Below are 22,013 nucleotides of genomic sequence, written 5' to 3' on the forward strand. Positions count from 1 at the left end.
ATCCCCCCAAAGTAGAGGCACTCAATCCTTGACTCTGCTCCTAGAAGACACACAACCAAGAGTGAGAAATCAATCATTTTTGTGCCATTTTGCTAAATGATTTTACATATTGATGTTTGAGTTTGATTTCCTGAAATAATTAAAAATTCTTTATCTGTTTAAAACATTTTTCACTAGAAAATTATGTCATGATGACTAAACATTCAAGGATATTTTAAAAGGTGGATTACAAAACCATTATTTCTCTTCTAAAACTCGATAAATCCTGTTATGTGTAATAATGAATTTTTAAATAAATGAATAAAATGCATTTGAAACTCATAAATTATATATTGTGACTTGACTACGTCACACAGCACTCATCTAAATCCAGTTTTACCAGCTTGTGTGAGATGGTGTAACAAAGGATTTGTGAAACACTCAGAAAGATACCCAGCAAGTGTTAAGCATTCATGATGAGAAGTTCTTCCAGTAAACAAGCTCAGGTTTGACATCTAGAGTATGGGATTTGTGTACACCAGCTTTAAAAGACAATACATACCTAGGATTTACTCTCCTCCAAAGACAACAGGTAACAGGAGAACTAGTAATTGCAATGTTACATTTCACATTCTATCAGAAGTCCAAACACAGTAAGGCTGCATTTAAAGAGCCATAGGATCTGTCAGAAGGGAATTCAGAGACTCACTGAACTTGATTATAGCCACGTGTGTATGGAGATGATGGAGATGATGGAGCTGGTAGGGGCAGCTGAATCAGTGGTCTCACTATTAGTGATGTTTGTTTATTTGTTTAAGATGGGATCTATGTGATTTCTCCATTGCAAAGGCGCATCCTTCCTTTTGGAGCATTAAGTAGTCTCTGGATGATACTTTGAAACTGTGAAACTAACCTGTTCCCCAACAATGCTTCCTCCAGTGGTTTGGTGCTTATGCACTTGCGTTATTGCCTGTCTGAGATGTGCCTTCATCGTTATCATAAACTCAATCTGATAACATCTGAATAATGAGTGAGGTATTTATAGCACCAAGGACATACTGGAACCAACTATGAGACTATTCTTAATATTCTCTGTAGGCCTTTTCAAAGAGGAATGTCTAGTGAATATCGTGTACTTACTTCTTGCCTCTCATCAGGACTGTTTCTCCCTCCTCACATCAGAGTAATAGGGAATAGGGAGCCCAAAGTTTAAGGTCTTTTTCAGCATTTACAAATCCATGTTTGTGCTATGAACATCAGCACAACTGTACCATCAGCTTAACAAGAAAAATGGATGAAGGCTTAAAGAAACCTTTGGTTTACATAGTGCCTGGACTATAAAATCTCTGCTCAGGTACAACTGAATTCCATCATCTTCTCCTTCAGCAGAAATAAGCTATACATTTTATAATCTCAGAAAAAAAATCCAGTACAGGTATTTTCTTCAGAGAGTAGCTTTGTGTGCCATCTGACTTGATATGTAAAGGCCAAACAAGGTTAATTGCAGTGTGTGTACCAGGGCAGATTTCTGAGGCGCTGGGGTTTGCGGCTCAGAGATGAACACTTCTAAATGTGTTTCTCTCTTCCTAACTGTGTTGTGGTCACTTGAAATAGGCCATGATGGGAGTCTCTACACCACAAACCTTGCAAATGTGACAAATTGAGACATTTTCTTTTCCTGAAGAGCAATTATTAAACATATACCAGCGCACCACTGAATCTGGACCAACCTCTGCCCTGGTGCAGACAAGAGAAGGGGAAAGGGCCTACTGGAGAGTGTGTTCTTAGAGTCAGAGGATAAGAGAAAGCAAGTAGTAATTCAAGTGCAATGTATTGTCTGGGAGGCCTCTTGGGGATTATGGTGTTGCCCTAACATGTGGGTGTGAAACACCCTCTGCACAGCCTGGAAGATATGGGAGGTGGAGCAGGTATCATCAGGGAGGTCCGTCAGCATGCAAGAATAGACAGGAAATGTCATCAGAGATGTGGGTATCTTTCTTAGGAAAAAGAAATGCTAGAGATAAAAAACACTGTAACAGAAATGAAGAATGCCTTCCAAGGGCTTATTAGTGGATTAGACATAGCTAAAGAAAGAATCTCTGAGCCTAAGGATATATCAATAGAAACCTCCAAATCTAAAGAGCAAAGAGAACAAAGACTGATAAAAAGAAAAGTGAAAGGCATATCCAAGGAGTATGGGACTGTAAAAGTTGTAACATATGTATGATACGAATACCAGAAGGAGAAGAAAAAGAAAAATGAACAAAAGAAATGTTTGAAACACTAAGGACTGGTATTTTCTCCAAATGTCAGATACCAAGCCACAGATCCAGGAATCTAAGAGAACACCAAGCAAGAAAAATGCCAAACGTTAAACCTAGGCATATTATTTTCAGACTACAGAAAATCAATGTTAAAGGGAAAAGGAAAATAATATGCTTGAGAATCTAGGCTCTAAATATAAAAAATAAATAAAAGAAGAAAGTGCACTGAAGAAAGAATAAGTGCAGATAAAATTAAAATTTTTATTTTTATTTTCTTAATTGATCTAACAGGAGCAGATTGCTCAAGATAATAATAATGATTATGTATTTGATTACATATGCAAATATCTTATGTATTTATATATATAAGTACATATAAATAAATAAATAGGTAACTATATAAGGATAACTATATAAATAAATACAAGTAAAATAAAAATAAATGCATGTAAATGAAATATAAGTGAAATAATAACTGCAATGACATAGAGGATGAGATGAAAAAATTAGGATTATTTGGTTAATATAAGGTACTCACACACCCTATGAAGTGGAATAGCGTTATTTGAAAGTAACATGAAGTAGTTGTAAATATATATTGCAAACACTAGGACAACCACAGAAAACTCTTTTTTAAAGAGGTAGAATTGACATGCTAAAAAAGGAGAGAAAATGGAGTCACATTAAAAGCTCAATTTAAAAATTTTAAGGCAAAAAAGAAAGACAAAAATAGGAACAAAGATAAAGGGCAATAAATAATAACAAAGATGTTAAATATTAATCCAAAGATATCAATGATAACTTTGAAAGTCAGTGGTCTAAATGCACCAATTAAAAGAGAGAGACTGTTAGAGTGGATTAAAAAATGCAATCCAACTATATGTGGTCTACTAGAAACCCACTTTAAATATAAAGATTAAAAATTCAGAGATGGAGAAAAATATTCCATGCTAACACCAATGAAAAGAAAGCAGCATAGCTATATGAATTTTGGACAGAGAATTCAAAGCTATAAAAATTATTGGAGAAAAAGAAGGGCATTACATACTGATAAAGGGGTCAATTTCCAAGAAGACATAACAATCCTTAAGGTGCATGCTCCTAACAAGAGAGTGTCAAACTACACGAGGCAAAAAATAATAGAACTGCAAGTAGAAATAAATTAATACACTAACATAGTTGGAGACTTCAACACTTCTCTCTTACAAATAGACAGCCAGAGCAGGTAAAAAATCAACAAGGACAGAGTTGGACTCAACAACACCTCTATCAACTGGATATAATAGACTAATTCATCCAACAACAGCAGAGAACACATTCTTCTCAATCTACATTGAATATTCATCACGATAGATCAAAAACACACCTTGACAAGTTTAAAACAATAGAAATAATACAATGTCTGAGCTCAGAACACAGTGGAATAAAACTAGAAATCAATAACAAAAAGATAACTGGAAAATCCCAAAATACATGGAGATTAAACAACACACTTCTAAAGAACATATGGGTCAAAGAAGAAATTTCAAGAGAAATGTTTATAATATTTTGAACTAAATAAAAATGAAAACACAACTTATCAAAATTTTCGGGATCCCACCAAATAGTGCTAAGAGAGAAATGTATAATACTGAATGCATATAGTAAAAAAGAAGAATGATCTAAAATCAGTAATCTAAGTTTCCTCCTTAGGGAACTAGAAAAAGAAGAGCAAATTAATCCAAATAAGCAGAAGACAATAAATTATAAGTATTAGAACAGAAATCAATAAAATTGAAAACAGAAAATCAATAAAGAAAATCAATGAAAACAAAAGCTGTTTCTTTAAAAAAAAATCAATAAAATTGATAAACCTGCAACCAGTCTACCTAATTACTAATATCAGAAATGGAAGAGGGGACATCACTAGAGATTCTGTGGAAATTAAAAGGATAATAAGGGAATTCTATGAACAAGTCTAGGCTAACAAACTTGATGGCTTAGAAGAAATGGACCAATTCTTTGAAAGACACAATTTGCCAAAACTCACCCACAAGAAATAGACAATTTGAGGAGGCCTATGCTTATTAAAGAAATTGAATCAATAATTTATTAACTCCCAATGTATGAAGCATCAAGCCCATGTGAGTTCACAGATGAATTCTACCAAATATTTGAGGAAGAAATTTTACAAGTTTTCTATCATCTCTTTCAGAGGATAGAAGTAGAGGGAATACACCCTAACTCATCCTATAATGCCAGCATTACCCTAACACCAAAATGAAAGACACTGAAAGAAAACTATAGATCAACATCTCTCATGAATATAGATACAAACATCCTCAAAACAATATTAGCAAATAGAATTGAACAATGTATTAAAAGAATTATACAACTAAGTGGGTGTTATCCCAGCTATACAAAGCTGTTCAACACCTGAAACTTATTAATGTAATCCATTAACCAACAGGCTAAAAATAAAAAGAATCATGATTATATCAACAGATATACAAAAAGCACTGAAAAAAACCAAAACCCATTTTTTTAACATCTTTATTGGAGTATAATTACTTTACAATGGTGTGTTAGTTTCTGCTGTATAACAGGGTGAATCAGCTATACATATACGTATATCCCCATATCTCCTCCCTCGTGCAATTCCCTCCCACCTTCCCTATCCCACCCCTCTAGGTGGTCACAAAGCACCGAGCAGATCTCCCTGTGCTATGTGGCTACTTCCCATTAGATATTTTACATTTGGTAGTGTACATATGTCCATGCCATTCTCTCACATCGTTCCAGCTTACCACACTCCCTCCACTTGTCCTCAAGTCCATTCTCCACTTCTGCATCTTTATTCCTGTCCTGCCCCTAGGTTTTTCAGAACCATTTTTTCTTCTTTTTTTTAGATTCCATATATATGTGTTAGCATATCATATTTGTTTTTATCTTTTTTATTTCACTCCGTAGGACAGACACTAGGTCCATCCACCTCACTACAAATAACTCAATTTCGTTTCATTTTAGGGCTGAGTAATGTTGCATTGTATATATGTGCCACATCTTCTTTACCCATTCATCTGTCGATGGACACTTAGGTTGCTTCCATGTCCTGACTATTGTAAATAGAGCTGCAATGAACATTGTGGTACATGACCCTTTTGAATTATGGTTTTCTCCGGGTATATGCCGAATAGTGGGACGCTCGGTCATATGATAGTTCTATTTTAAGTTTTTTAAGGAACCTCCATACTGTTCTCCATAGTGGCTATATCAATTTACATTCCCACCAACAGTGCAAGAGGGTTCCCTTTTCACCACACCGTCTCCAGCATTTATTGTTTGTAGATTTTTTGATGATGGCCATTCTGACTGATGTGAGGTGATACCTCAGTGTAGTTTTGATTTGCATTTCTCTAATGATTAGTGAGTTGAGCACCCTTTCATGTGTTTGTTGGCCATCTGTTTATCTTCTTTGGAGAAATGTCTGTTTAGGTCTTCTGCCCATTTTTGGATTGGGTTGTTTGTTTTTTTTGATATTGAGCTGCATGAACTGCTTGTAAATTTTGGAGATTAATCCTTTGTCAGTTGCTTCATTTGCAAATATTTTCTCCCATTCTGAGGGTTGTCTTTTCATCTTCTTTATGGTTTCCTTTGCTATGCAAAAGCTTTTAAAAGTCATTAGGTCCCATTTGTTTACTTTCGTTTTTTATTACCATTTCTCTAGGTGGAGGATCAAAAAGGATCATGCTGTGATTTATGTCATAGAGTGTTCTGCCTATGTTTTCCTCTAAGAGTTTTATAGCTTCTGGCCCTCCATTTAGGTCTTTAATCCATTTTGAGTTTATTTTAGTGTATGGTGTTATTGAAGAGGCTGTCTTTTCTCCATTGTATATTCTTGCCTCCTTTATCAAAGATAAGGTGACCGTATGTGCATGAGTTTATCTCTGGGATTTCTATCCTGTTCCATTGATCTATATTCCTCTTTTGGTGCCAGTACCATACTGTCTTGATTAGTGTAGCTTTGTAGTATAGTCTGAAGTCAGGGAGCCTGATTCCTCCAGCTCCGATTTTCTTTCTCATTATTGCTTTGGCTATTCAGGGTCTTTTGTGTTTCCATAGAAATTGTGAAATTTTTTGTTCAAGTTCTGTGAAAAATGACATTGGTAGTTTGACAGGCATTGCATTGAATCTGAAGATTGCTTTGGTAGTATAGTCATTTTCACAATGTTGATTCTTCCAATCCAAGAGCATGGTATATCTCTCCATCTGTTTGTACCATCCCTAATTTCTTCCATCAACGTCTTATAGTTTTCTGCATACAGGTCTTTTATCTCCCTAGGTAACTTTATTCCTAGGTATTTTATTCTTTTTGTTGCAGTGGTAAATGGGGGTGTTTCCTTAATTTCTCTTTCAGATTTTTCATCATTATTGTATAGGAATGCAAGAGATTTCTGTGCATTAATTTTGTATCCTGCTACTTTACCAAACTCACTGATTAGCTCTAGTAGTTTTCTGGTGACATCTTTAGGATACTCTATGTATAGTATCATGTCATCTGCAGACAGTGACAGCTTTACTTCTTCTTTTCTGATTTGGATTCCGTTTATCTCTTTTCCTTCTCTGAATACTGTGGCTAAAACTTCCAGAACTATTTTGAGTAATAGTGGTGAGAGTGGACAACCTTGTCTTCTTCCAGATCTTAGAGGAAATGGTTTCAGTTTTTCACCATTGAGAACGATGTTGGCTGTGGGTTTGTCATATATGGCTTTTATTATGTTGAGGTAAGTTACCTCTCTGCCTACTTTCTGGAGGGCTTTATCATAAACTGGTGTTGAATTTTGCCGAAAGCTTTTCCTCCATCTATTGAGATGAACATATGGTTTTTCTCCTTCAGTTCGTTAATATGGTTTATCACATTGATTGATTTATGTATATTGAACAATCCTTGCATTCCTGGAGTAAACCCTACTTGATCATGGTGTATTATCCTTTTAATATGCTGTTGGGTTCTGTTTGCTAGTATTTTGTTCAGGATTTTTACATTTATGTTCATCAGTGATATTGGCCTTTAGTTTTCTTTCTTTTTGACATTTTTGTCTGGTTTTTGTATCAGGGTGATGGTGGCCTCGAGAATGAGTTTCCTCCCTCTGCTATATTTTGGAAGAGTTTGAGAAGGATAGGTGTTAGCTCTTCTCTAAATATTTGATAGAATTCGCCTGTGAAGCCATCTAGTCCTGGGCTTTTGTTTGTTGGAAGATTTTTAATCACAGTCTCAATTTCAGTGCTTGAGATTTGTCTGTTTATATTTTCTATTTCTTCCTGGCTCAGTCTCAGAAGGTGGTGCTTCTCAGAAGGTGGTGCTTTTCTAAGAATCTGTCCATTTCTTCCAGGTTGTCCATTTTATTGGCATATAGTTGCTTGTAGTAATCTCTCATGATCCTTTGTATTTCTGCAGTGTCAGTTGTTACTTCTCCTTTTTTCATTTTTCATTTCTAATTCTATTGATTTCAGTCTTCTCCTTTTTTTTCTTGATGAGTCTGGCTAATGGTTTATCAATTTTGTTTATCTTCTCAAACAACCAGCTTTTAGTTTCATTGATCTTTGCTATTGTTTCCTTCATTTCATTTTCATTTATTTTTCATCTGATTTTTATGATTTCTTTCCTCCTGCTAACTTTGGGGGTTTTTGTTCTTCTTTCTCTAATTGGTTTAGGTGTAAGGTTAGGTTGTTTATTTGAGATGTTTCTGGTTTCTTGAGGTAGGATTTTATTGTGATAAACTTCCCTCTTAGAACTGCTTTTGCTGCATCCCATAGGTTTTGGGTTGTCATGTTTTCATTGTCAGTTGTTTCTAGGTATTTTTATATTTCCTCTTTGATTCCTTCAGTGATCTGTTTGTTATTTAGTAGTGTATTATGTAGGCTCCCTGTGTTTGTATTTTTTACAGACTTTTTCCTGTAATTGATATCTTGTCTCATAGTATTGTGCTCAGAAAACATACTTGATACAATTTCAATTTTCTTAAATTTACCAAGGCTTGATTTGTGACCCGAGATATGATGTATCCTGGAGAATGTTCTATGAGCACGTGAGAAGAAAGTGTATTCTGTTGTTTTTGGATGGAATGTCCTAGAAATATCAATTAATCCATCTTGTGCAATGTATCATTTAAAGCTTGTGGTTCCTTAGTTATTTTCATTTTAGATGATCTGTCCATTGGTGAAAGTGGGGTGTTAAAGTCCCCTACTATGAATGTGTTACTGTCGATTTCCCCTTTTATGGCTGTTAGCATTTGCCTTATGTATTGTGATGCTCCTATGTCAGGCGCATGAATATTTACAATTGTTATATCTTCTTCTTGGATTGATCCCTTGATCATTATGCAGTGTCCTTCTTTGTCTCTTGTAATAATCTTTATTTCAATGTCTCTTTTGTTTGATAAGAGAATTGCTACTCCAGCTTTCTTTTGATTTCCATTTGCATGGAATACCTTTTTCCATCCCCTCACTTTCAGTCTGTATGTGTCCCTAGGTCTGAAGGTCTCTTGCAGACAGCATATATATGGGTCTTGTTTTGGTATCCATTCAGACAGTCTATGTCTTTTGGTCGGAGCATTTAATCCATTTACATTTAAGGTAGTTATCGATATGTATGTTCCTATTACCATTTTCTTAATTGTTTTGGGTTTGTTTTTGTAGGTCTTTTCCTTCTCTTGTGTTTCCTGCCTAGAGAAGTTCCTTTAGCATTTGTTGTAAAGCTGGTTTGGTGGTGCTGAATTCTCTTAGCTTTTGCTTGTCTGTAAAGGTTTTAATTTCTCCATCAAATCTGAATGAGATCCTTGCTGGGTAGAGTAACCTTGATTGTAGGTTTTTCCCTTTCATCACTTTAAATATGTCATCCCACACCCTTCTGGCTTGCAGAGCTTCTGCTGAAAGACCAGCTGTTAACCTTATGGGAATTCCCTTGTATGTTATTTGTTGCTTTTCCTTTGATGCTTTTAATACTTTTTCTTTGTAGTTAAGTTTTGATAGTTTGATTAATATATGTCTTGGAGTGTTTCTCCTTGGATTTATACTGTATGAGACTCTCTGCACTTCCAGGACTTGGCCGACTATTTCCTTTCACATATTAGGGAAGTTCTTCAAATATTTTCTCAGTCCCTTTCTTTTTCTCTTCTTCTTCTGGGACCCCTATAATTCGAATGTTGGTGCATTTAATAGTGTCCCAGAGGTCTCTGAGATCGTCCTCAATTCTTTTCATTCTGTTTTCTTTATTCTGCTCTGAGGTAGTTATTTCCACTATTTTATCTTCCAGGTCACTTATCCGTTCTTCTGCCTCAGTTATGCTGCTATTGATCACTTCTAGAGAATTTTTTATTTCATTTATTGTGTTGTTCATCATTGTTTGTTTGCTCTATATTTCTTCTACGTCCTTGTTAAACTTTTTTTGAATTTTCTCTAATCTATATCCAAGATTTTGGATCATCTTTACTATTATTACTCTGAATTCTTTTTCAGGTAGATTCCCTATTTCCTCTTCATTTGTTTGGTCTGGTGGGTTTTTACCTTACTCCTTCATCTGCTGTGTGTTTCTCTGTCTTCTCATTTTGCTTAACTTACTGTGTTTGGGGTCTCCTTTTCTCAGGCTGCAGGTTCATAGTTTCTTTTGTTTTTGGTGTCTGCCCCCAGTGGCTAAGGTTGGTTCAGTGGGTTGTGTAGGCTTTGTGGTAGAGGGGACTGGTGCCCATTTTCTGGTGGATGAGTCTGGATCTTGTCTTTCTGGTGGGCAGGACTGCGTACGGTGGTGTGTTTTGGGGTGTCTGTGGACTTATTATGATTTTAGGCAGCCTCTCTGCTAAGTGGTGGTGTTGTGCTCCAGTCTTGTTAGTTGTTTGGCATAGGGTGTCTAGCACAGTAGCTTGCTGGTCATTGAGTGGAGCTGGGTCTTAGCATTGAGATGGAGATCCTGGGAGAGCTTTCACCATTTGATTTTACATGAAACTGGCAGGTCTCTTGTGGACCAGTGTCCTGAATTTGGCTCTCCCACCTCAGAGGCACAGGCCTGACACTGAGCTGGAACACCAAAACCCTCTAAGCCACACGGTTCAGAAAGAAAAAGAGAAAAAATTAAATAAAGAAAACTAAAATAAAATAAAGTTATTAAAATAAAAAATTTATTTAAAATAGAGAAAATTAAAAAGTAATAAAAAAGAGAAAGAAAGAAAAGAGCAATCAAACCAAAAACCAATCCACCAATGATAACATGTGCTAAAATCTACACACAAAAAAAAGGACAGACAGAACCCTAGGACAAATGGTAAAAGCAAAGCTATACAGACAAAATCACACAAAGAAGCATACACATGCACTCACACAAAAAGAAAAAAAAATATATATATATATATAAAGGAAGAGAGCAACCCAATCAATAAACAAATCTACCAATGATGATAAACTCTAAATACTAAACTAAGATAAACATAAAAACAGAAACAAATTAGATGCAGAAAGCAAACCCCAAGTCTACAGTTGCTCCCAAGTCCACCGTCTCAATTTTGGGATGATTCGTTGTCTATTCAGGTATCCCACAGATGCAGGGAACATCAAGTTGACTGTGGAGCTTTAATCCACTGCTCTTGAGGCTGCATGGAAAAATTTCCCTTTCTCTTCTTTGTTCGCATAGCTCCTGGGGTTCAGCTTTGGATTTGGTCCTGCCTCTGCATGTAGGTCACGTGAGGGCATTTTTTCCCCACCCAGACAGGATGGTGTTAAAGTAGCAGCTGATTAGGGGGCTGTGGCTCACTCAGGCCGGGGGGAGAGAGGGGTGCGGATGTGGGGCGAACCTGCGGCAGCAGAGGCCAGCATGACGTTGCACCAGCCTGATGCGTGCCATGTGTTCTCCTGGGGAAGTTGTTCCTGGATCACGGGACCCTGGCAGTGGCAGGCTGCAAAGGCTCCCAGGAGGGGAGGTGTGGATAGTGACCTGTGCTTGCATCCAGGATTCTTGTTGGCGGCGGCAGCAGCCTTAGTGTCCCATGCCCATCTCTGGTGTCTGCACTGGTAGCCGCACTTCGAGCCCATCTCTGGAGCTCGTTTAGATGGTGCTCTGAATCCCCTCTCCTCGTGCACCCCGAAACAATGGTCTCTTGCCTCTTAGGCAGGTCCAGACTTTTTCCTGGACTCCCTCCCAGCTAGCTGCGGTGCACTAACCCCCTGCAGGCTGTGTTCACGCAGCCAACCCCAGCCCTCTCCCTGGTTTCTGACCTCCGAATCCTGAGCCTCAGCTCCCAGCCCCCACCCGCCCTGGTGGTGAGCAGACAAGTGTCTCAGGCTGGTGGGTGCTGATCGGCACCGATCCTTTCTGCGAGAATCTGTTCGCTTTACCTTCTGCACCCCTCCCTGTTGCTGAGCTCTCCTCCATGGCTCCAAAGCTTCCCCCTGCCACACCCCCGTCTCTGCCCATGAAGGGTTTTCCTAGTGTGTGGAAACTTTTCCTCTTTCACAGCTCCCTCACAGAGGTGCCGGTCCCATCCCTATTCTTTTGCCTCTGTTTTTCCTTTTGCCCTACCCAGGTACATGGGGAGTTTCTTGCCTTTTGGGAAGTCTGAGGTCTTCTGCCACATTCAGTAGGTGTTCTGTAGGAGTTGTTCCACATGTAGATGTATTTCTGATGCATTTGTGGGGAGGAAGTTGATCTCCACGTCTTATTCCTCCGCCAGCTTGAAGGTCTCTCCCATCACCCATTCTTGATTAAGAAAACTCTAAGTAAACTACAAATAGAAGGGAATGTCTTCAACTTGATAAAGAGCATCTACAAACAAATCAAAACCTTCAGCTAACATCATACTTGAAGGTGAGAAATGACACTTTCCTACTAAGATAACGTAGGAAATAAGGTTATCTCGTCCCATCACTCCCTTTTAATGTCATAGTGGAAATACTGAAAAATGCAATAAGAAGGAAAGGAAATTAGGGTATACAGATTGAGAAGAAGAAATAAAATTGCATTTGTTCACAGATGATATGATCATTTATATAGAAATCTGAAAGAATTAGCAAGAGTAACTCTTGGAACTGATAAGCAAGTATAGCAATGATAAAGGACACAAGGCCAATATGCAAAAGTCAATTGCTGGGCTTCCCTTGTGGTGCAGTGGTGGAGAATCCGCCTGCCAGTGCAGGGCACATGGGTTTGAGCCCTGGTCCAGGAAGATCTCACATGCCGTGGAGCAACTAAGCCCGTGCGCCACAACTACTGATCCTGCGCTCTAGAGTCCGTGAGCCACAACTACTGAGCTCACACACCTAGAGCCCGTGCTCCACAACAGGAGAAGCCACCACAATGAGAAGCCCGCGCACCACAACAAAAAGTAGCCCCCGCTCACCGCAGCTAGAGAAAGCCCGTGCACAGCAACAAAGACCCAATGCAGCCAAAAATAAATAAATAAAATAAATTAATTAATTTTTTTAAAAAGTCAATTGCTTTCCTATATAGCAGTAATGAACAAGTTTGAAATTAAAAACACAATATCATTACATTGGCACCTCCAAAAATAAAATGATTAGATATATATCTAACAATATATGTGTAAGGTCTACACAAGGAAAACTATAAAATTCTGATGAAAGAGATCAAGAACTAAATAAATGGAGAGATATTCCAAGTTCATGCATAGGACGACTTAATATTATCAAGATGTCAGTTTTTCCCAACTTGATCTATAGATGCAGTAAAATCCCGATCAAAGTCCCAGCAAATTTTTTTATGGATATTGACAAAATGATTCTAATGTTTATATAGAGAGGCAATGAGATAAATGAGGTAATGAGGTAAAAAGCTAATAAAATAACTGTGAAAATAATGGTAACGATATCATCTATATTCATTCTTACATCTGACACTCCAATTACTTCTTACCGTTACACTGACACAAACACAGCCTGCTGGTCCACTTAGCAAGCAAAAAGTATGCACATGTAAAAAAAAAATGCATGTGTAAAGAGTCAATGTAGGATTCTGGGTTTTGGCAACATGGAATCTAGATAGAAAAATTCCCTGGTACAAAGGGTTAGCTCATTAAAATTTAAGACACATCTTAAGTTCCCCAACATATAAGTATCTACAGGATACAAAGAAGAGTAAACTGAAAATCAGAGGAATAAGAAGACATAGACTACTTTGATGTGTTGGCAGGTTTTACAATTCGTGGTAACTAAGATGTACATTTAAGAACTAAGGGTCCTACAAGAAACTTGGGTCTTTAAATTATATACTCTCATTTATAGGGTCAAATCTTAATTTAAACATTTTACAGTACATGAATACAAAGAGATGGAAGAAGGTAAGACCTTTCTTTAACATATAAACTAGGTGGTACCTGCTCATGCAAGATTATAATTCAAATTTATACTAATTTGCAGTCTAGTGAAATTGAAGGTGATAAATTAATAAATAAAAGAGGGTTCATCATGGTAACATTTCTGGGCCCCCAGCAGATGTAGAGTTTTCCATAGAGAAACCTAGTCAAGAAAAGTTACACAGAATTTCCAGTATAAAATCTTGCTTAACATAGACATGAAAACAAGCCATTAGGAGCAAAAGTCAGGCAAAAGAACTAACAAGATATTTCATAAATAAAATATTTCTAAATGTAGGGACTAAAAAAAAAAAAAAGACCCACAATGCTATAGAAAGGAAGGAAATTATGAAGGTAAGAACAGAAGGCAAGAATTTGGTAGAGAGAACCAGTAAATCCAAAAATCACGTTTTTTGAAAAATATTATTAAAGTAAACAAATTCTTGGGAAGATTGATGAGATCTCTCAAAGGAGCTATATGAACAAAAGACTATAAAATGGCATCAAAGGCATAATAAAGAAAATCTAAAGAAATGGAGAATGATAATGTGAATATGAATTTATGAAATAGTAAGTTTCACACTATTGTATACACAATTCTAGCTAAATTTATAAAGTTTTTTTTCCAAATTTATCTATAAATTCAATGCAATTACACTCAAAATTCAAACAGGAATTCTTATGAAGCTAGAAAAGCTAATTCAAATATTCATATAAACAGCAGTGTTAAGAGTAAAGAAAACAATTTTGCAGCAAATGATAGGGAAGAATTTTTCTAATCAGATGTAAGTATTTAGAAAAAAATCTATTAAGCCAGTGTAGTAGTGGGAAAGGGACAGACAAATTGACCGATGAGGCAGAGAAAAGAATACAAAGCAGGCTCACAGACGAAAGGAAATTTAGAAATAGGAAACCTTGCAAATCATTGGGAAAGGAATAGTTCAATGGCGTTGGAAAAATGAAAGAGAAAAATATTTCATTCCTAACTCATACCTTATCCTAAAACTCAATTCTAGGTGGGCTAAAGCTATAAAAGAAAAATTAAATGCGTAAAACTTTTGAAAATGTACGCATAAGTTTGTGATTTCTTAAACAAGACAATAAAAGCATAAGTCCAAAAAGAAAACACTAGTACATTTGATTTAATTAAAATAAAAATTGTCATTGCCTCAAAAGTCACTGGGGTGGGGGTGGAGTGAAGAAAAGAGTTGAAAAGATAAGTCACGGACTGGGACAAAATACTTGCATTGCACATAACTAACGAAAGATTAGTGTCCAGAATATGTAAAGAACTTCTTTCTATATTAGTAATGAAATTAATCATAAAAATACAAACATCTCATATGGACAAAAAAATAGGAGTGGATATGTAAGATGATAACGCATGGGTGGCTACACGAGTAACTAGTAAAATATAAATGACTGTAAGCAGTAAATGTAAATTAAAAGTAAAATGAGATAGGCTTACACATCCGTAAGATTGGCATTATTTAAGAAAACAATGTCTGATGATGCTAAATATTATCATAGATTCAGAGTAGAGAGGTCATATATACACTTCTGGGGAGAATAATGGCTTAAAAACCTTTGGGAGACTTGTTTGGCAATATCAATTAAAGGTAAAGGTCTGTTTATCCTATGATATGGAAATTTTTAATCCTAGAAAATGTCAATGTACATGTGAGAGAAAACATATAGAAAAGTGTTAATGGTACAATGGTTTTAAGGGTATATCTATACAATACACCTTGAGCTACATTTGTCATCATGAATAAATCTCAAAAACAAATACTGAGCAAACAAAATATTGAACCTGTACAGAAGCATCTGTAGTGGCCTGTGCTGGGCAGGGGTTAAGTCACCCAACAGAGCCTGGAAGGCCAGGATGTAAACAGGAGCGATGGCGTGGTCCCCACCAGAGACACAAACTAAAATTTTGAATACAGTTTTGAATAACAAGATTGAACTTTTCTTTTTAAAGTCCTTTCATATAACAGTGCCTTATAAAATTAGGATTTTACTGCTTTATAGAAATTTTACTCATTTGTATCCATTTTTCCCTTAAAACTTCATTTGTATTGAAAAGACTCTTTCAGACAAAAACCAATTCAATATTCCCCAATTTTTGTGAGAGATTTTCTTTATATATATTTTTGCATAATTTAACTCTTACAGAAATTGGAACTTTTATTTGACATAACGTTTGTGATAGACATAAATATTTCATATTTTTGTTCCATAGGTAATTTCCTTTCCCTACTGATTTAATATTAAGCGAGTTCAATGATACAGAATAGTTGATATGGAAGTTGGCCTTCTCAGAAATCAGAGTTGTAACAATTCACATCTTTTCTGTACACATTCTCACACAACCAGAAGACATGCACCTTCTAAAATTATACTAAAGTTTTGTTTTCTCACAAGATGGACATTTTCCCACAAAGTGCCAACATTTAGAACATTTTCTATTTAATGAAAAGACAGCAACAAAGCACTTTTCAAATGAGACTCAATTTGTAAATGATCAGTTGCCCCACAAAGTTTTGTTCAAATTCATATCTCAGAATAATTGCAAATTACTACATGGCATGAACTGTCATCGCATAGGAGAGAGATCATTAAGACCTGAATTAAGACTGTGGCTGCAGTGAAAAGAGGAGGAACTGGATTCAGAAGATATTAGAATATTCTGAATCCTTCTCCCGCTGAAGATCTGCATATGAAATCTCTATGCTCCTATTCAGTACCATCAATGGGTCTGACGATTCTTCTTGAATTGCTGTCACTCTGCATGAACTGCTGTGGTTTTATGGTGCCATCAATGTTAAGTAAAGGATCCTTTCCCCATACTTCTATGTTTTAAAAGGTATAGGTGTTATTTTTCCAATTATTTTTTCACAAGGGAAAAAAAAACTCATGAGGGATTTTTGCTTTCAAGGCTATAGCTCTCCCTCCTTTCACCGTTAGCAATGCTGACTATATTTTTTATAAATAATCATTTGGACATGAATTTGGGAAAACTTATACCTTTACAATTGCCATCTAACATTATGATATGACTCTAAGTCTAAATTTTTGTAGTTTTCCTCAAAAATTGTCTGTTCAAATCTTTCAAGATTAGATGTCCTTATAATTTTTATTGCTGCTGATAGTGGAAGATATTTCGTATATATTTGCCTTTAGTATCCATATTATTTGTTTTACTTTTACAAAAGCAACTGGTTTTCATCACAGAACGTTACAAAACACCAAAGGTATATTAATATAAAAAGTAGCATCTGAAAGAAAACCACTGACATCATCTTGAAATGTCTGTTTCTATCATCTGGTAGTGCTGGTAATATTCACTTGTGATGTCATTTTAATGGTGCGCTGTCTTCCATTTTATGTATAAACAGAAAATCATATTTCCAATTTTGTTATATGTATATGGTTTCTTATTTTTAACTATTAGAAATGAAAATGTTGAAAATAGAGAATCTATTTAAATCTATGTTCATACCCTTAAATACTTTCTTATTTTTAGTTCCCAAAGTATGGAATTACTAGTTCAAAGGATATACACATATTTATAGTTCTCGATACATACCTCCAAACTGTCAACTACAGAGGTGTATGAGAGTGTGCAACTTCCTAGATCCTTGCCCAGACTGGTTATTACCATTTTTTTTTTATTGCCAACCCATGGTGAAAACTGATAAATCATTATTCTAATTTGAATTTTTCTGATTAATCAGATTATGTATTCATATATGTTCATCAGATCAATTTTCCATTTATCTCTCTTGTTTCTCAAATTTCCAAATTATATGTAGAAATAGAGGAATTTGTAGCTTTAGAAAATACTCACTGGAGAAATTTATGTAGCAGAAATCTAATTTATCTACTTAGGTCACTGCCCTACCAGCCTATACCATGTAGAGCTGGGTGCTCACGGACCCAACCACCTAACTCGTCCTGGGGTTGGTCTGAGAGTGAGAAGTGGTGAAGCAGCTCAACACTGATTATCCAGGGACAGACGATCCACAATGCAAAGCCTACAGTGTCCATGTTGTTTGGACATTTCCAGTTCTGTGGGCAAGGGCATATTTTGTTCACAGTGACCTAGCCCGGCACTTTTCTTGAGAAGTTCCTCTGCAGATGAATTTCACAGCAAGGGTTCTATAACAGAATCTGAAGTTATTAATCGACAATTACAGTTTGGTCTTCATTTCACTCCAGTGTGGGAATAAGAGAGATAGAGTTGAGGATCCTGGCTTGTTCAATTTAAAAGTGGAAGAAATTTAACTTGTTTAAATCACATTTCTCCAGGGATAGGCCAGAGACAACCTTGTTAGTGACAGAGTTCATTTTTTCCAAAAATGCATCTCTTCAGTAGAGAATGAAGACACCGAGGTGGAACTTTAGAGCTCCAAATCCTCCTTTAAATTTCTCCTCCAAGTTTATTTATCAACTGTGTCCTGTTTACATCACTGGGGAGTTCTATTTTCCTCTACTAAATGAATTCATTTCCTCATAGGGATCATGCTTTATTATAAAGTATATGTTCCATACTTATCTTTTATAGTTATGTTCAGTAACAATCATAATCACAACCACAAAGACTTTCATGACAGAAAGTAATTCTAAGAGGTGACCTTGTCTCATCACCTTAGTGCTCAGGCATGAAAAAAACACTAAATGAAGTGTATTGAGATGTGGCTTGGTGACATGCCTGTCTTCCACAATAGATACTAGAACATCTCAGAAAGGACTTTGCCGCACTCATCCGTATAGCTCTAAGGCCTAACATGGCACTTGTCACCCACCTGGAAGGAGTTATTAAATCTCCACAGACTTTCTAAAAGTTGAATATAACTTCCTGGGCGACATCAAACTCAAAGTAGTATAACAGCATATATTTTATTACTATTACAAATGCAACTGCTGTTTATTGTAAGAAAAAATTACAAGATACTGACTGTACTTAAATGTAACAGAAAAATATAACAATCTGGCTGCTCATAGAACACTACTAAAATCACTTTGAAATATTGGTGTGTATAATCTTACTAGGAAAACAGTCCCCTTTGGTGCCGTCTTAATGATTGCATTGTCTTCCTTCATAAGGATAGAAGGAAATTAGAGCAGAAATTCCTAGCTTGGTTTGACTCTTCTCACTGAAAACTCATTCACATTTGAAATTTCTTCACACACTAAAAATAGGTGGTTTCAATATGTACAAATTAGAAGGAGGGGAGTAGGTTTAAATTAATATGTATGCGGTTTCATGTTTTTCATGTAAATGATTGGCTTGCAAGATAAATTGCAAAACAATTCCAGAAAAATGTAATAGATAAAGCAACAGATCAAGTCCTGGTGGGCAAAATAGCCTCGTTATTCTCATCTTGTTTGGAGGACCTTAATGTCATTCCTTATTAAATGAATAGTCATATTTATACATGGACACCCTTATTTATTCAATGAATGTTAACTGAGCCCTTACTAGGTGCCAAAGATTGGCACGTGGTGCTGGAGACCTGGAAGTGAATCAAATGTGCTTAATAGCCTCCAGAAGGCCAGAGTATTTTGGCTGCAGGTAAGCATGTTAAAAGATGATTACATAATGTCTTATAAGTGCTGAAATGGGAAAAGGTAGTTGATATAATAGCAGCATCTAATGCAGCTTGAGTATATTAGTAGTTTTCTAAGAAGAGTTGATGACTAGCCAAGTCTTGAGGGAAAGAAAATGACCATTAATTGAACCATAAGTGGGTCCACATAATACACTCACACTCAGAGACAGTGTGACCAGTTGTAGAATTAAAACAAAACACAACTTAAAAAAATCACAACTGGACCTAAATTATATTCAAACAGAACTCTAGTACTGACCATTTGCTTGGGCAAGTCATTTAGACTCTCTGAGCCCTTGTTTCTTTAACTGGCAAATGTAGGTAATAGTATATATCTCACGAAGTTGTGATGATTAAAAAAAATAGCAAAAGTGAAGACGGCTAGCACAATTTCTTCCCCTGGAAATATGGTACCAACTGAATAAGACTTAGATTAATCTGAATCATATAAGCAAAATGCAAGACACGAGAGATGGATAAGGCATGAATTCTTCTAAGTACATATAGGATAGTTCAAAAGATATATACTGATACAATAAAAAATATATAAAATACATTGTGTAATGCATAAATGCACCATAAATATATTTAATATATAACACGTGTAATGTCATTTGAACAATTCTAAAAACCTATAACTATTAAATGTCAGATCCAGGATTAAACTCCACACCAAACCCTTAACCATGCCACTAGGTGTTTTTGGAAATAAATGGAACAGGAAAACCATAATTGGCTGGTGCAAAAGGTGGGATTCTGCGTCAGGCTTTGAAGAAAATTGTTTCCTCCCTCCCTGACTGCCTCTGTCCCTGCCTCCCTCTCTTCATTTCTTCCTTCCTAACACAATGTCAACGTTCGTATTCTAGGGCCTTGAATTACAATTTTTTGAGCATATATTTTGTTCAAAATTTAGTCTGGGATCCAAATATCGGAAACCCAGAATTAAGGTGAGGCAAGCGAGGAGGTGCCCCAAAACTCAGTAATTAAGATAAGTAATATTTACCACAATATTTTAAAATACAAAAATTAATGAAAGAATCCACAATCCATCATGGACAAATTATTAAAATTTTAAAGACAGGATCCAACGCAGTATGTGGAGAACCTTACCTCCCTAGCCTTACCCTAATGCCAGCCACAGTGCCAATAAAACTTTAGTGACAAAATAGGTGGCCAGTCTTTGGGCCATAGTTTGTTTATTTGATTCTTTTAAGATTGCATTAAATATTACTCATGTCAATTACTGAGTTTTCTGGCATCTTCAATTTCATGCCCAAAGTGAATGCCTCACTCATCTCACCCTAGTCCTTCCTCCATAATCTGAAGAGAAAATCCAATGATAACACTGGTCAAAAGATAGTGGTTTCGGTAACAGTGGGGTTGAGGGACCCAAAAGCTTCCCTAGTGGAACCTGGTTGACCCTCTCCTTTGACCTCCCCCACTCCCTTTAACTCCACACCAACCCAGCAGCAGCTAAGATTACAGGAACTTCAGGGAAACCTCTAAAACTGGAGAGCATTGAATCTGGGGAAATGGAGACCTTTCATACAGAATTTGAATCTCTAATTAGGAAAAATAAAAGCATGTTATTAGTTTAATTCTTGTGTAACTACTCCACATTATGGCAGAGATAAAATCTAAATGTCAGCTAAGTAGATGTTTTCCAGATACATCTTGAATCTCTAATCGCAGTTTTTTTTGTCCCTGTAGATTTTTTCTTTTTCTTCGGGGAGGTAGGTCATGGTTTTGTTTTACATTTTCATTTTATATGCAGTAGTGTGTGTGTGTGTGTGTGTGTGTGTGTGTGTGTGTGCGCGCGCGCACATGTGGCTGAAACTAAGATCTGTTGAATCTCCTTTTTCAGGTTGGCATCTACATAATTAAAGTTTAAAAGAATATCCAAATCATCAGTGTGTTTGCTCCTCAAAAATCCCTTCATGAGAAATAAGGAACCGTGTCTCTGAGAGCAGGTTAGAGGTGAGTGTGGGTGTGTTTCTGAGGAATCATAAGTGTTTCATCCCTAACACTCGTCAGAGGACTGATCTTTACTTCCTCTCTGAGGGACTGACTGATACCTTCTTCATGTTTAATAGGTGTTTCCACACGTACGATGTGTGAGTCTTAGTGTGTTGACACATCTAAGCCTAACTGTTGACACGAATAAACCCTGTCCCCTTCCCCACACACATATGCACCCAGAGACAGCCACAAACACAAGATCTTCCATTAAATGCCTCTAACTGTTTTCTTCTTTGCCTAAATGTGATTTCCTCAACTAAGAGCTACTTATCACTGTTCCTAAAACCTCTAAAATTCCAATCCTTGGAACCTTGGCAATATAATATCCATAAGGAGGATATATTCCCCCATTCATCTATTTAAGAGTCCTGTCACACAAAAATGACACCCAGTATTCTTAATAGAACTATAATAACTTTGGGGACATTCATTCCAATGTACTAAAGACCACAAATTACAGTTTCATGGGCAGTTGGAGAACTTTTTTTTTTCCTTGAAGGAAGATCAGACTGCCAAATCTCTAACCTAGTACACACATGCAGACAAATGTGGACATATCCAATAATATAAGTAGAAGAGACACTAAACTTCAATTTTTCTGTTTTTTCTTCAATTTTTCTAATAGTATTTAGAGGGACACAATCTATACCCTGGTTTACCTCTTAAAACCTATATAAACTTGGACAGTTTTCTCCGGATAAAAAGCCAGGTATGTTAATTATACTTCACTCCAAGGATTATTATCAGCATAAATTGGGATCACGTACATGATTCAAGGGCTGAACCAGTATTAATTGGGA

Source organism: Phocoena phocoena, chromosome 14 (assembly GCF_963924675.1).
Source record: "Phocoena phocoena chromosome 14, mPhoPho1.1, whole genome shotgun sequence".
Classification (NCBI taxonomy): domain Eukaryota; kingdom Metazoa; phylum Chordata; class Mammalia; order Artiodactyla; family Phocoenidae; genus Phocoena; species Phocoena phocoena.